This window comes from Aquila chrysaetos, chromosome 3 (assembly GCF_900496995.4).
Source record: "Aquila chrysaetos chrysaetos chromosome 3, bAquChr1.4, whole genome shotgun sequence".
Classification (NCBI taxonomy): Eukaryota; Metazoa; Chordata; class Aves; order Accipitriformes; family Accipitridae; genus Aquila; species Aquila chrysaetos.
The window spans coordinates 27718040-27732902 of record NC_044006.1 but is presented as its reverse complement, the minus strand read 5'-3'; the positions used below and the strand labels follow the sequence as shown (position 1 = coordinate 27732902).

General features: G+C 42.4%; 1 long non-coding RNA gene across 1 annotated transcript; it reads left to right on the top strand.

Moving 5' to 3' along the window:
* Window positions 1-12098: 12098 nt before the first annotated feature.
* Window positions 12099-13453, top strand: LOC121233183. The gene is made up of 2 exons (XR_005932071.1): window positions 12099-12461; window positions 13088-13453. It is a non-coding gene; the product is annotated as an uncharacterized LOC121233183 (long non-coding RNA).
* The last annotated feature ends 1410 nt before the right edge of the window (window positions 13454-14863 follow it).

Genomic DNA, 14863 nt, shown 5'->3' with positions numbered 1-14863 from the left:
TTTGCAGTGTAGTTTGTATTCTATGACTCCTCGCTGACGTTTTAAGGCAAGGACTGAGGTAATAATTCACGGAGCTTTATGGCACTTTGCATGTTGAAAACATTGCACAAACATTAACTAATTTATCTTCGCAAATCTCCTGTAAAGCAGGTTAGTAGCTATCATTTCCATTTTATAGATGTAAAATAATTTGCCTTGGGCAGAGTGTTAGTGGCAGAGCTAGGGTTATCACTCAAGAGCTGTTTACTCCAAACATTGTATTTAAACCTCCTCAGATCATGCTGCTTCTAGAGAGTGTCCCTGATGAAAATGTACGTATTCTTACACACTCAGATTCTCTTTCCCTTCTCTTAACGCTGTTTGTTTGTATAACAGCACGTAGAAAGGGCAAAACCAACACACACGGGTGCTGGAATTAAACCTTAATTATAGTAAATTGCACAGCCAGTATTTCAACACATGACCATGGTGTTATCTCAGGAGGGTTCCTACATGTTCTTTATTTTTTTCACGTCCAGGTTTTATCTGTCATCTCAGTCACCAAGTTCCATTTCATATTTTCCAGGGAAGTTGCACTTAACTCAGAAACAGACTTTTAAAATGTTTTAAGCTCTGATAGGGATTTGCAGCATCAGCTTATTCACTAATGAAAGTAGGCAACAAAAAAGGAAATATAAAAATAAAAACTGTGTGGCTGCAGTGGGTTTTAGTACCCAAGGATCTTATTGCCACCCATTGCACAGGAGAAAGTGCTAGCTATCTATTCTCTGAATTATGGCTTCTCTTTGAAAAGACCCCCAATTTTTGTCCAGTATAAAGCAGAAAATAATAAAAAAAAATAATGCTTTGTACGTTTTGATTAACATCTAAAATAATTACAAGAAACACAAAAAGGTTATAGCAAATTCTTTCAGTATTGAAGATAAACATTACAATTCATAACATAAACTGAACAAAGTTATCAGGGTATCATGGGAATAATTACACTATATTGACAAAAGTATGTAGTTTTAATTCCCATATAGTTATTATTTCCCCTCTTGCAAAATCTCTACTGAACTGCTGGGGAATATGGCATCTCCATTGCCATCTAATAGATCATTTCAAAGGGTAGAATAAACTTCCTGCTTAAAAGCATCCATCGCTTTGGTGTTTGTAACATCATGCAGGGACTACTGTGGTTTTTCACATACTTTAACAAATCCTGAAGCTAGGCATTACTTGCTATCTTCTTACCTAAGTAAGTTTTACCGTTTGTATGTGCAAGGACATAAGGACTGATACCACGATGGAATGACATATGTTATATCCAAAATCTTTGTTACCAAACAGTGCATTAGCTTCCTACATAGAAACAAGCTTCTGCCTTATTTCTGTATTTTGTTAGGGTGACTTACGCTGATATTACTGTACTACATATACTCTTTCGCTCAATCAGAAATCACACATATTTGTATGCCTGCAGCAAATACAATAAATCGGATGTCAGTAGAAGCAGAGCTAACGTCACCAGATGACACCGTATGGTTATTCAAGACGGGTGACTAGTAATGGTACGTGTCTGATTATGAACACTAAAACTGCTAATTGCATTACTCTCACTGTCCATTCTGCACAAGCGAAGAAGGAGCTTTATAACCTTGCTCACCAAATTCCTGACCCGCTGCATAGGCTGTCATAGCCCACGTATGTCCACAGTGACAAAGAAAGGGGGACAACAAGGCACAAGCCGGTGCCCTGAACTTCGGAGAAGAGTAAAAGCGCCATGAAGGGAGCTCAGGTGTGGTGGTTGGCTGGGGCTGGTTGTGCTTATCCTGCCCCATCCCTTCTCTTCCCAGTAAAGTCCTTTGCTCTACCCCTGCCCAGCTCCCACCCGAAGTTCAATACCACATGCAAATACAGCAATCAGCTGCTCAAAATACTGTCTCCTTAGGTGTTTGTTGTGCTGTGAGATCTATGGTAAAAAGAGAGTGAGGAAAGCTGATAGCCCTGAGTCAACGCACAAAGAATGTGAGTTGCATCAAGGGTGCGGCTAACGGGGGTTTCTTCAGATTCAGCCATCTCCTGCTGTTTGCATCCAAAGCGGTCAGAGATAGGAATGATAAGAGATTGCAACACCATGATTCTCCTAAACAACTGCAGCTACCAGTCCTTATTTGGGCTAGCAAATATGAAAGAAGTCAGCCTTCCCTTATATCCATCCCTTATTTTGCATTATGGAGGTATCTCTGCCTTAAGTCACTTTTCTACATGAATTCCTATGTATTACTGAAATTAAAACAAAGACACACCGAGGCTGACTATACAAGTAAATTCAACATTTTCAGGACCATTCTCCAGCATGTAAATGGATTGCCACAGAGTAGCTTGTGTCCATCAGAAGGCTAAACTTGCTTAGCCTCCAGATGGGTGTGGTTGCATCCAAACTACCTACCAGGAGCAATCCTTGGCCTCTGCTACCTCTCAAGCCGTGTTTGGGAGAACACTAGCCGGCCCAGCCTGGGACTGTTTGTATAAATGCATAGCGCAGATGATCTAGCACAATGTGCAGGCAACACTCCCTGCATAATTGACCAACATGGACATGGTCATACCTACTTCTCAGTATTTCAAAGTCAGCAGTTCTGTTTCTTACTCATGTCATCATGCACATATTCAATAACTAGAGTATCTCAGTAGGCAAATTTCCCTTTCTAGCCAAAAAAAGCAAAGATGATCATCAGTTCTTTTCTCCTAGCCCTGTAAGACAATAAGTACCCTAACAATTATAGATACTTCATTGCTTGTTGCTTTTCTATGACTCCAGCGATATGCCATTGAAATCATTACCTTGCATTTTCCACATGAAAACTTGGCCCAATAGCAAAGCTGTCACTGAAGAGAATGGGAAAAGGATTTTTCTGTCATGCACTTTTAGGTTGTGTCCCCAAAGCATTTTAACCACAGAGTAGATGGTCATTTTTATTTAAAGCAAAATGAGTCATAATGCTTAAATATGAAATTCTATCACATTTTGTTCAGCACTGCATAGCTAAATAATAAAGACATATGTGGCAAAGGCTGGGCAATTCAATATGATTAATCATCTAACCTGTATCCCAGAGATATTGCAACTGTGCTGAAACAAATCCCACAGGACATAGCCAGGCAGCCAGTTGCCTTTTTCCCTTCATCATACCTTTAACTTCCAAAATCCTTCCCAAATAGATATTTTCTGCAGCGTGTTGGAGACCATCACTAAATGTGTCTGAGCAGAAGAGCAGGTTCTGGACACCAGAGAGGTCATGCCATGCCTGACTTCCCAGCAATGGCATCTTTACTTTCTAATGGGGAGGACCTAATGCAAATGCCCCTGAGGAAGGCCTTACAGCAGTTTGGCCAATGTAGCAATATACAACATTGAAAACTGAGATTTGGGCAAGTAATGTGACACTGGAGGATTGGATCTGTAAAGCAAAACAGCTGGTACAGAGGCCCTGACATCCTCACCACATGTGTTTCTGGGCATTTTAGTTCAGACTGCCTCTCGTGCGATCCTATGGACTGAATGTCCATTACTGGTTGGGGTATGCTACATGTGCCCCTGGAGCGCATCCTTCAGCTCCACCTGGAAGAAACACAGGTTGTGCACCCCAAGACCACAGCATGAAGAGAATCACCTTCAAAAGCACACTCCTGATCCGTAGCAAAATGCTTTTACAAATGGGGCTTGTTTACACTCTTCCTTATTTCCCTTTGCCAATACCCTTGACCACAACCTGCTGTTTCTAGAAAAAAGAAACAACAAAAAAAATATTTGAGTTCCTACAGAAGTTTTAATCTTTAGAAGACAAGATGGGCCCTGGATCCCAACTTCAGTCTTTGAGGTTTCCAGACTGGGCTGACCCCAAACCCAGAACATAAACAAACCCAGTCTTTCACAGGTTACCTAGAAAACCTCTCAATATGAAAATGGCAGTGGGACGAGAATGCCAAGCACTTCCTATTACCCAGCGATACTGCAAGATAAGCTAGATAAAGTAAACCCATGGATAATACAAAACGTACATAAGACCTGTAATGAAAAGAACAGGCTAAAAACAGGCAGCTCTGCAGAGAGCCGGTCCAGCGGCACACAGCAGCGGGCAGGCAGGGCAGGAGCCAGGGCTGGCCATTGCATCCTCAGGAATCCAGTGCCACTACTGGATCAAGGGAAAGTTAGTTAATTCACAAACCAGGTAATCAAGGGCCGACATCACATTTTAGGTGTTGTCAAAAAATGGCTACAAAAAGGGGTTGAGAGGGGTCACCTGAATGCTCTGAGCTTTTTCTTCCTATTTATAACATGGTCCCCAGCACACCTCAGGATATCTGTTTGATCTCAACTCCCTGGTATTTACTTCTTGAGCTCCCAGCAGCTTTGATGGCAGTACTCCCTTTCTGTTCAGACAGATGAGCAATTCTCTGAGCATTTCAGTAAACCTTCCAGAGGTAATTAAGATATAGCTGTCTCTGCAGCTTCCTCTTCTCCAAAGTCAGGTTCAGCCCTTAAAATCCCCACATGACTTGCCGCCGAGAGGATGCGAACCTCTAATCAATTCCGTATGCACACTCCCACCTCCATCAGAACCCCCAGCTACCAGCATGTGATATCCTGCACCACTGGTAAGAACACAATATCCTGGTATAATAGAAAGCATACCATAAAATAGCCCAGGGATATATGAGGATAAAGTGACCCGTCTCCTGCCATTTTTTTTTCTGAAATGGGTCAGATTGGGTAGGCTACTTCACATTCTCCATCACCCCACCTTCATAAGCAGCTCCCCAAACTACAAGCTCCTTGTCATTTGATTTTATGCATTACTTCCTTTCCCAGCCACTTCTGCAGAACTAGAGACCCAGTCATTTAAAAAATAAGACCTAGTGCAAGAGCATTAACTTCTCCAGATCTGCTTCCTTCCTGACCCCACTGCTTATTTGACTGTAAAAGAACTGATGCTGCAGTTTTCAAAGAGGCAAGCGAGGACCACAATTTCTATTCCAAATCTGTGGGAGTGGGAAAGTGACTTTGGCATAAATACATGCAATTTGATACTTTAAATATATTGTAAACCAGCTCCTTTTCCTTTAAACCTAATTTCCTCTGAAGACAGAAATTTATCACCAATGACTCAAACCTCCTCAAGGTTTTATCAATTTAAACTTCAATAATCTTCTTCCTTCATGTACTCATGCTACATTGCCTAGTCCTCGCTCACCCAGCAAGCGCTTGCTCATGCAAACCGATACTTTGGCTTTTCTGGTTTATTTGGGTGAGCAAGTGTTTTTTCATTATGCGCCTTGCCCAATCTATTAATTTGAGAGGAGGGTCTTGGGGGAATTGCATAGGAGTCTGCAAATGGATGAGTGGTTTAAAATCTTGCCTGTTTTCTATATGGTTGCAGCAGAAGGAAAACAAATACCTGGGCCTCTCAGCAGTAGAACTACTTTCTACAATGAGTTTGCTTTCTCCCTTTGTTGCCTGTCATCTGCAATGCCCTCCTGGGCCCTCCAAGCCCAGCTGGATTAGAGGTAGCCGGTATGGAGATGTATGCGTGTCAATTGGCCATGTGGGCTGATGGCGACAGAACAGAGAGCTGCTGAGGCTGCAACCTCTTGTCTCTACCTACCGCCAGGTTTCACAAGGCTTGCAAGGTCCTTGCTCTTCCCTGGAATTTGGTTAAAATTAGTTAACAGGGATGGGGACCAATAGATGGAGTGACTGCATGAATCTTGCTTCCAGGCTAAAAAATCGGGAGCTGGCAAGAAGCTGCGATTGCCTGACTTGAAACAGTTGAAATGTGCCCTTGATGTCCTTGCTAGCGCCTCAGGAATAATGACAGGTTTAGAGAGTGCAACTCCATGACCTTATTTGAATTGGAGCACACTGCAGTATGTCTGAACACTCTCTCAAGGCTTTTTTTTTAAAGTTTAAAGAGACTATATCAGGACATCAGTGTGGTCCAAGGTTACCAAAGTTGTTACAGCTAATGGGAGAGGCATACGTGCTCCATGATCCCAATGTTTGTCATTCACAGATCTGCTCGTGACTTTTGGTTTTATCTCTGCATCTCACCCCTGAAGCTAACATAAAGTGCAACAGAAGCCAGACCTACTTGAACAAGCCCACACAGAAGTCAGAGGGCTTCCCTGCAGAGTTGGCCACTGGCTCGCACGGTCTTCCCTCAGGAAAGGAAACCAAGGAGGTCGCATTTAATTTGCAGTTTCTCAAGAACCAGAAGATTGACCATGCTTATCCAAGTAGAGAGGAGGCGGCAAGCGAAAATAAGAATTACAATGAAAAAGTCTCAAAAACACAAGTGGGAGCACGTCACTGCCTTTCTGGGAGACCTGCGCAGCTGATGAGTGCAAAAAGGAAAATAAGTCTTTCTCGAAGGAGGTAAACTTCTCTGCGTGGCCTGAAAAATTAGGTGCTGAAGTTGGAGCCAGAGCTTTGTAAGCTGTAAGTCTGTCTGAGCCCAACCTTCCCTCTGTAAAATGGGGATAACAAGTAGCACAAATAGCTAATAATTTTTAAGAATAACAACTTAATAACTACGTGGTGCCTTACAGCCAGGGCAGGCTTTAGGAATGCTAAATATTCTTAAAATCTTGACCTTTCACCATGATTTTGGATTGGTATATCTGAGAGGGTGTTTGCTGTTTGAGAGAACAGCTGCACTCTCACTTCTTAAGTGAAGTTTCATCCCTGAAATAGAAAGATGGCAAAGTCAATGAGATACAGCATTGGCATTGCTGCTCTGTTCACTCTTAATTACTGGTGTGGTGACGAGAGCTGTATAAATCAAGCCAGTCCAGTAAAGAGTTCTTGCCACGGGCTGGTTAACCACTACATTAATATGAACATCTGACGCTTCATTTTCTAGGAGGGATTAAAACCAGGGTAAAAGCTTGGGGGAGGCCATTCATTTATATGCGTGGGGCGGGTGGGGGGAACAGAGGCTGCAAGCAGGAAACTCCATGGTTTCAGCTGGTATAGATGCTTCAACCCTCCCCTTTAGCCCATAATGTGGAGCCCACTTAACGCTTACTCAGAGCCCAGTGTGAAAGAGGGCAATGAACTCTGATGGGTTTTGCTTCATAATGGTTACATATGTGCCTATAGGCAGGTCCGAAGCAGATGAATAATTCACTGCTGTTGGTAATCAGAGTGGAATGATGTATTTGCTTTCTTTCCATTTCAAAACAAAAATCCAGCCTGAGCATTTTTAATAGTAACATTTCTCTAGGAAAGGCATTTGTTTATTTTAGTGCCCGTAAAATTTGTCAGAACGGCAGTCTGGGAAATAGAAAGCCTTGTCTTATTCACAGAACAAGTATAACAAGTCCTGCAAGCTCTCTTCCAATGTTTCACCAATATGCCTCTACTCAAAGCTGGCAGATTAGACTTCATATTCAACACAGCACAAATCTTTTCTTTAAGTTTAAGAATTAAATACTGCAATGTCTTCATAAATCTGGGTCTAACACAGATAACTACCTCCCACCCAAATAGCAACAGCATTGCTACAGGCACAAGCTTTGCTGGGGACAGGGCCAGGACATTGGGAAAATTGTGCTGCCGAAACTTGCCCAAGAAGAGCAGAGGTCACTGGCCATCTCCTGCAGGCCCTGTAGCCCACACTTGACAACAACATTACTTTACCAAAGCTGTGCTTTACCCCTCGGTGCCCAGCTTTGCTGTGGAGCTCATCGCCGCAGGATGTTGTGATGTACGTGAGCGATTAATGAAAGAGTTCAAGTTCATTGAGGGCTGTTAAATACAGCGACACAAGTGCAATCATTGTCTCAGGAAAGGTCTCAGCACCCAGCTGAGACCACCACAGCAGCCATTGGGGTTGGGTGGGACGGGGAAGGAGAAGTGTCACGAAAGCATTGATTTTAGTTGGACACAGTCCAGCTGCTCTCCTGCTGCACTGAATTAATACTGGCAAGCAAAAGTGGAAGTCCTTCGGCACTGTTACCCAGCTTTTTAGGTGTTTACGTACACAGAACAGCTCTTCTTCCTCTGGGGAGGGAACGACCCTCACTCGCCACCACCAGAGCTACTTTTGAAGAGCAGAGAGGGATTTTCCCTGGTGTCAGCTCAGGAGCTGCTCTCTCCCTGAGCTCATGGACTGCGACACACGCTCTGTCCAGCTACAGAAAATACTTGTGCAGTGACAGGGGTCTAGGGACTGCCAGATCTCTGAGATATCCATTAGAGGTGGGCGATAATTTGGGTTGAGTTCCCCTGATTCAGCTCTGATACCAGGCTGTCGCCCACGTGTTTCTGGCTGCTGGCTGCGTAAATCACTCCCACGTGACACAAACCTACCCAGGATCTGTATGTGTGCAATCAGATTGACCCAGAAGTACAGGAGGGGAAGAGACAATATTTGTCCCTAATCTTACGGGCGAAGGCTCTAAAACTTGACCCCGTGTTAAGTAAGGCTTCATTTCACTAGGAGCTTCTCTCCTCTCCAAGGCATTACTCATGGAGGAGTGACCTACTCACCATGAGTAAAAGCTTTGGAATCTGGCCTTTAATGTGGAGCACTATCTTAGCAATACTGAATATGTAAATCTCTGCTTTGTACCATGTATACATGATATTAGGAAAACACTGCATAACAAAAAGCAAAACAAGGAAAGTGGTGCCGAGCACTTCACTCTACATTCAAGCTTGCCCAAGTTAACACAGCCCTGTTGATTTACACAGCTGTAGGACAAGGTCTTGATCTTATTTTCCAACAAACTGCAGGAACAAGATGCTGACAAGTTATTTAAGGAATGTGCTCCTCTAAGAGCTTATTGAACCTGTCTGTATGTCCATGCACATGCAGAGGCATTGCAATTTTGAACAGCACTAAGAAAAGAGACCAGCCTCCATAGGTCCACATACGGCTTCCACAGATCCTAGCAGAGTCTCACAAAAGACAAGGATACTCAGGACCATTAACACTTGTTACCTGACCTTCCTTCATGCCAAGCAGCAGATTCCCCAAAACAATTTACCATGACAGATAAAGAAAGGCAACAGCATTTTATCTTTGAAGACTTCTGGACACGTACTATTTTGCTGTAGAAAAGCAGAGCATACAGTAAGACAGAAAGCACATTTTCTGCTCTGCGCTGTTGGCTATGCCCAGTGGTCCAGCCTGTCTGCTGCTACCACTACAGAAGAAGACATCAAACTCATCAGATTATAACCTCATGAATTATGTTTGTAACCGATTTTGGGGCAGAGGGAAGGAGAAGGAATGGAATTTGTTTCAAGCTTGTCTGTCCTCATCACATTAAAAAAAAAGAGGGAAAAAACCCCTCTTAGTTATTTTTGCTGTAACAGAACTGTGTTCAATGACTACACAGCCTAAAGGTAAGTGTTGAAATTAACTCATGTAATATGTCACAAAAACACACTTAGGCTCTTTGACTGCTTTAATTTCATATGTGGCTTGCAGTTCACAATCTACAATGAGATGTGAGAATGTGATTAGGACAGCTGAGAAATGAATTTAAAAAATGATGTTATTTTAATGAGCAAATTCTGCAGTCTACACCATATTATCTCACTAACTCCACTTGAAATGAAGCAACATCCAGGCTGAATATCTGCTCAGTTCTTGTCCTACACAGAGATGTCAACAAGAGGGCAGAAGCTGATTTTTATGATGCGAATCAAGTCTGGTTGAAACTATCACTTCTTAAGTTTCAGCAGTGGGTTGGCCTGATAGATAATATAAAATAAAGACTATCCCTGCCCTAAGGGGCTTGCAGTATAAAAAAAGACCAAAGGAAAGTATTTCTCTCTTGCAAAAGTGATTTATTTGGTTGGTTCTCTGAGTTTATAGTCTACTTTGGAGGTGGGCACATTTGTCATGTAAATTTTAGCTTTCTGTGAGAAGCACAGAACAGGCTGTGCTGATAATGCATGCTGTTTCAATTTTTCCAGAAATTGTGTTTTGTTTAAAAAAAAATCCAAAATATTCTTTCTAGTCTGTTCAGAAATTCTGAACTTGAAATGCTTTAATTTGTTGGTTAAGAATTATTTTTATTTCTAGACTTCCTTTAATATGGTTCCTAAAGAAACCGTCTTACGGACAAAATGTGTCACTCCCAGAAGTGATTCTTTCTACATTTTTTTTTACTGGAAAATTCTGGGGAAAAAAACTATTCTGAAGGAAAAAATTCAAAACCTGAAAGCTGCCAAACAACCTGCTCTTCAGTAAGCTTTGCCATACTAACGAAAACTAATCATTTCAAGAAAGAGTGATCATTGTAAACAAACCCGCAGCAAAGCAGAGGACTGGACTAATTGTCAGATCGGGTCATCTGCAGGACTCCGATTTAGCATTCCAGGTGGTAATTGGGTCCGTGACCACCTGCTTTGGCCACTGGAAATGAATGCAGCTGGACTCGGCCAGTCACTCTGTCAAACATTTGCTAAAGGATGCACGTGAGCGCTCCTGTTAGCTGTTATTTGCTGTTCAGGTTTTAGTCAGTGTAAATTGTTGCTGAGCTTAAGTCTTGCTGTCAGTAGGAGCAGTAGTGGCAAAGGTCCTTAGGTGAAGAAATAGAGTCTCCTCTCTCCATTGCCACGGGGCTTTCTGAAGCACAACAGCATGAATGCATGTTAGATAATATACAATTCATAATGCTTCCTACACAGAAGAGGCAAAAAAGTAACATGGCTTGGTGGAGACTGCAGGCTTTATGTCAGCAGCCCGGTGTCCCGGTCACGTCTCTGCCAGTGAATTGCTCTGTATCCTTCAGCAAAGGGCATAACCTCTGACCCTGCGCTTCACTTTTCTTTAGATAATGATATCTACCCTCACTTTATAAAATATTTTAAAATATACATGTAAGATAGGTTGGATCATTACAGGGCAAGCACACAAACAAATATATACACACCCAGACAAGCCATAGTGATACATAAAATGCAGACACTCCCATGCACAGAAATGTACTGATGACCTTAGGCTAATGACTGAAGTCTGGGTGGTACTGCCGGTATTCAGAGAGCACACGCTCGAATAGCTGTGCAGGTCTGCGCAGGCAGCCAGCGAGCCCTTTTGCACGACGTTGGCTAGCGTGGATGTTCCGGGGCATGCTGAGCCGTTTGGGGTAGCTGGCAGCTGCTGGGATGCTGCCGGGCGGGCAGTGCTGCTAGCTCTTCTCTAGCCTCAGAGGGGAGGGTTTATAGTCACAGTGGAGAAAAAGGGAAACCAGTTCCTGCTTTCTAGAGAGCTGAGATTTTTATTTACTTATTTATCATAGCTGCTATCTCCTTTAAAGCCCTTACATAATTAGCAGGAGCCTTGCTAGACTAAATGCAGCGGGGCTGGTGGCCAGGCTCCAGAAGTGTGTCTTGTTAACACTTTCCACAGCGGCGAATGGCCTTACTTCTTCCACGTAGTTTTAAATTGCTATGTTTGGAAACATAGAAATGAAAAGCTTTGGGAGCAGAAAGGAAACAAAAGGAAAAACGGTTGTGAAGAATATCGATTTCCCTGATTTTAAGTGCAATTTTAGAAGCAATCTGAAAATAGTTCATTCCAGATGGGCTCACGCTTCATAATTTTCGCACTTCCAGAGTCCTCCCACAGGATATCAGGTTCTTAATATTATTTTATCAGAAACAAATCTCACAGGTATATCATATCCTGAGTACATGGCACTGCAGCTAGCTCTGCTGAGAGCTCTACCAAAACAATAACCCCTTTACACTGTCTGACAGACACCTCACAGCTTCAAGTCTTACAGCAGCTCATGTGTGGTACACAACTGAGTCTTGTTTCATGTATTGCTTGCTAGATCACTTATAAACTTGTGAAGTTAAACTGTTTTTCTTTAAAAGAAATAGCTCTAGTGATACTCCTGCTCTCTGTGAACTAAGCCCTTCCTCCAAACTTCGTGCCGGGTTCCTGTCCAATCTGATGCAGGTTGTTTCAAATTGTCCTTGCCAAGCCAGTTAGTACAGACTGAACAGCACTGGTCAAATTACTGCATCTGCAGTGTTCTGCTTAGAGTCATAAGCTGAATGTTACTCCATCCCAGAAGGAAGAGGCTTACAATACTTTGCTCCCCTTAGTCTGCCTGGTCTGTACTTTTGCCCAGGTATGAGTTCGGTCACACGTGAACAGTGCTGTTTGTGAACAGAAAGTGTTGTTTAACTTTGGACCTATCCTACCTCATAACCAGGGCTCAAGTTCTGAAGGTATTCAGAACTGTTTATAGCAGTTCTGTAAAATCAAACCAAACCCCAAAGCACCCAAACAATCATTGGTACCTAAACTCACGCACCTCAGCATGCTTTTGGCTATTCCATAACCAGACAAATCAGTCTAATTTCTCATTGTGTGTATTCAAACAGGAAGCTACTCTGCAAGCTACCAGGTTGCATTTGACCCTGAATAAAACTGCTGCTTTACCAGGTAATGCAATCCTAAGCAGACTTATAGGAGACTTAAAGTTTATTTCATATGCAGGCAAATAGCTTTATCACCATCTGACTTTCTTGTTTCGTCTTTCAACATGTTAGACATTATGGGATCTTCCTAAGTTTCTCTTCTAGCAGCACCTCCCTCCCTGCTACTACTGACCCTTCAGGCACTGCTTCTAGTTTGGTGACTGCTAGTTACCAAAAATAAAAGGTCATTTTAATCTGGTTTCTGAGAAGAAACAGAGACTAGCTGTTATGGTTAGAGACTAGCAAGTGCCCTCACAGAGATAGAAATGTTCTGTAATGAAACAGACTTCCACTGAACTTCTCATCCTCTTCAAACACTAAAGACTAGAATAATTAAATAGTTTTAACTCTTACAGGATTTCTACATATTTCTTTAATGAAATAGAAATTTATAGGAAATTAGGTTTCATTAGTTCATCTGTTCTTGGAACTACTCCTTTTCCTATACTCAATATAGTAATGAATTTTACAGATTTGTCAGAATTGCTCAACAAATGTTTGTAATAGTTAAGAAACGTTCCATTTCCAAAAGCTCTCTGAAGCGAAGGCTCCTCTGCATTTTTTGATGTTTGGCACTCTGTATTTGGCCAGTGTGACTCAGCGCGGGAACGTGGTTTCTATTCCCTGAATGGATGACTCAATCTGTACGTACGAGAACAGTGCTCGAAGAGAGCACATCACGTTGCACGTAGGAAAAGATAAGGAAAGGACAATCCTCTAAGAGTTAAGTCTGCTTCAGAAATATTAAACATGCTCTGGAAATATTATTGACTTTATTGACATAGGAATATAAAGAGTCTGTGATTTTAAGAAAAAAAAGAAGTAGTGATGAAATTCACCAACAATTCTTATACTCACACCTTCTTAACACAAAATAATTTCCTGGTTTTTTTTGTAAATGCATTTAATTAATGGATTAGTACTTGCATCTGGAGAAATAAAGCTCCCCTCAAACACTCCTGTGTGCAGATGTGATAACTAGTTGAGTTGCTTAACGTACTATTAGAAGAAATCAGATGGTGAACATGGTACAAAGAACGCAAGTAGACAATCCACATGCACTAACTCACGAGAAGTCAGGTGACATGGACTTAGCAAACATGCTTGCCGAAAACAAAAAAACCTTCCCAAATGACACCAGATCGCAGATCCAATACTAAGCCCACAAACTCCAAGAGATGGGGTGACCGCAGGAGAGCACAGGCATCTGTGCAGAGGCCTTCCCCGCTAAGCATCTCAACAGAGAACTCAGCTCACACTCAAACCAGCTGACAGGAGGGTTACTGCCTTTATAAAACACACAAGAAAGCTTTACCATTCCCCAGTCTCTCACTCCAGGAGGAATAGACGGTTACGGAAGCATGGCTTTAAGTCTGTAGAAATCCTTGACCGACATCTGCTGTATTTTAGTACTTAAGTAATAAGGTTTTATAGATGCTGGAAAATGCAGACACAAACACAAAAAGGATTAAAGCTAGTATTTTTCAGTCCAATGTGACTATTATTAGGAGTTCTGCATTTTGCTCTGTTCACTGCCTAGGTTGTTGTAACCTCCTAGGTATTAGCTAGAGACCAGGGAAAAAGCAGTCTGAAGAAGAAAGCAAACAAAAGCCGGGCTGCCTTGTAGGCAGAGCCTGTCTGTTACACAAAACATGCAGTAGCCTGCAGTACACCTTGACCGCAGGACTCAGTCACTCCAGGCAGAAGAAGCCAGTGGCTAAAGAAGATGGCTAGCAGGCAAAACATGTGTGCAGCTGAGCACCAGCCACCCTGTGTTCCCACTGTGGCCAAAACGTCGTGGCCCATGTTTGCCAAAGTGTATGGGTACCATGGGGTTAGAGACCTAATTGCCTATATGAAATTGGCCTCTTGCCTTCCCAGAGCAAAATGTACACATCTGTAAAGCCAGTCATTAATTCTTACCTCACAAGAGTTTTGAAATTTTAAGGATGCTACTTGAGACCTTTACCTGAAAAGTGCTCTCAGTGAATCATTATAGTTCATTACCAGGCTTGAATTTTTAAATAACAAAAAAGAAGCCTTGGTCACTTGATTAAAAGGTGATTTCATACCAGCACAGACCAATAATTTGCTTCCCAGAAGGCAAGCCATATGAATTAAGAATAAAGTACGCTTATGGCTCTTGCGCAGGACCTGCCAGTAACCCTGCTCACCCCATTGGGGAAAATTAGTCCTTACCTGGCTTCTTGCTAAAAAGGTTGTGGTGAGGCGGACACATCTGTTGAGTGTTGGTGGCCTTGCCCTGAACTGCATAGCTCTGGGAGGACAGAGATACTTGCCTATCATGGCTTCTTCTGGAAGTCCAAGTTGAGAAAGGATGGCAGAAAAATGAGGTGCCCAGTTGTT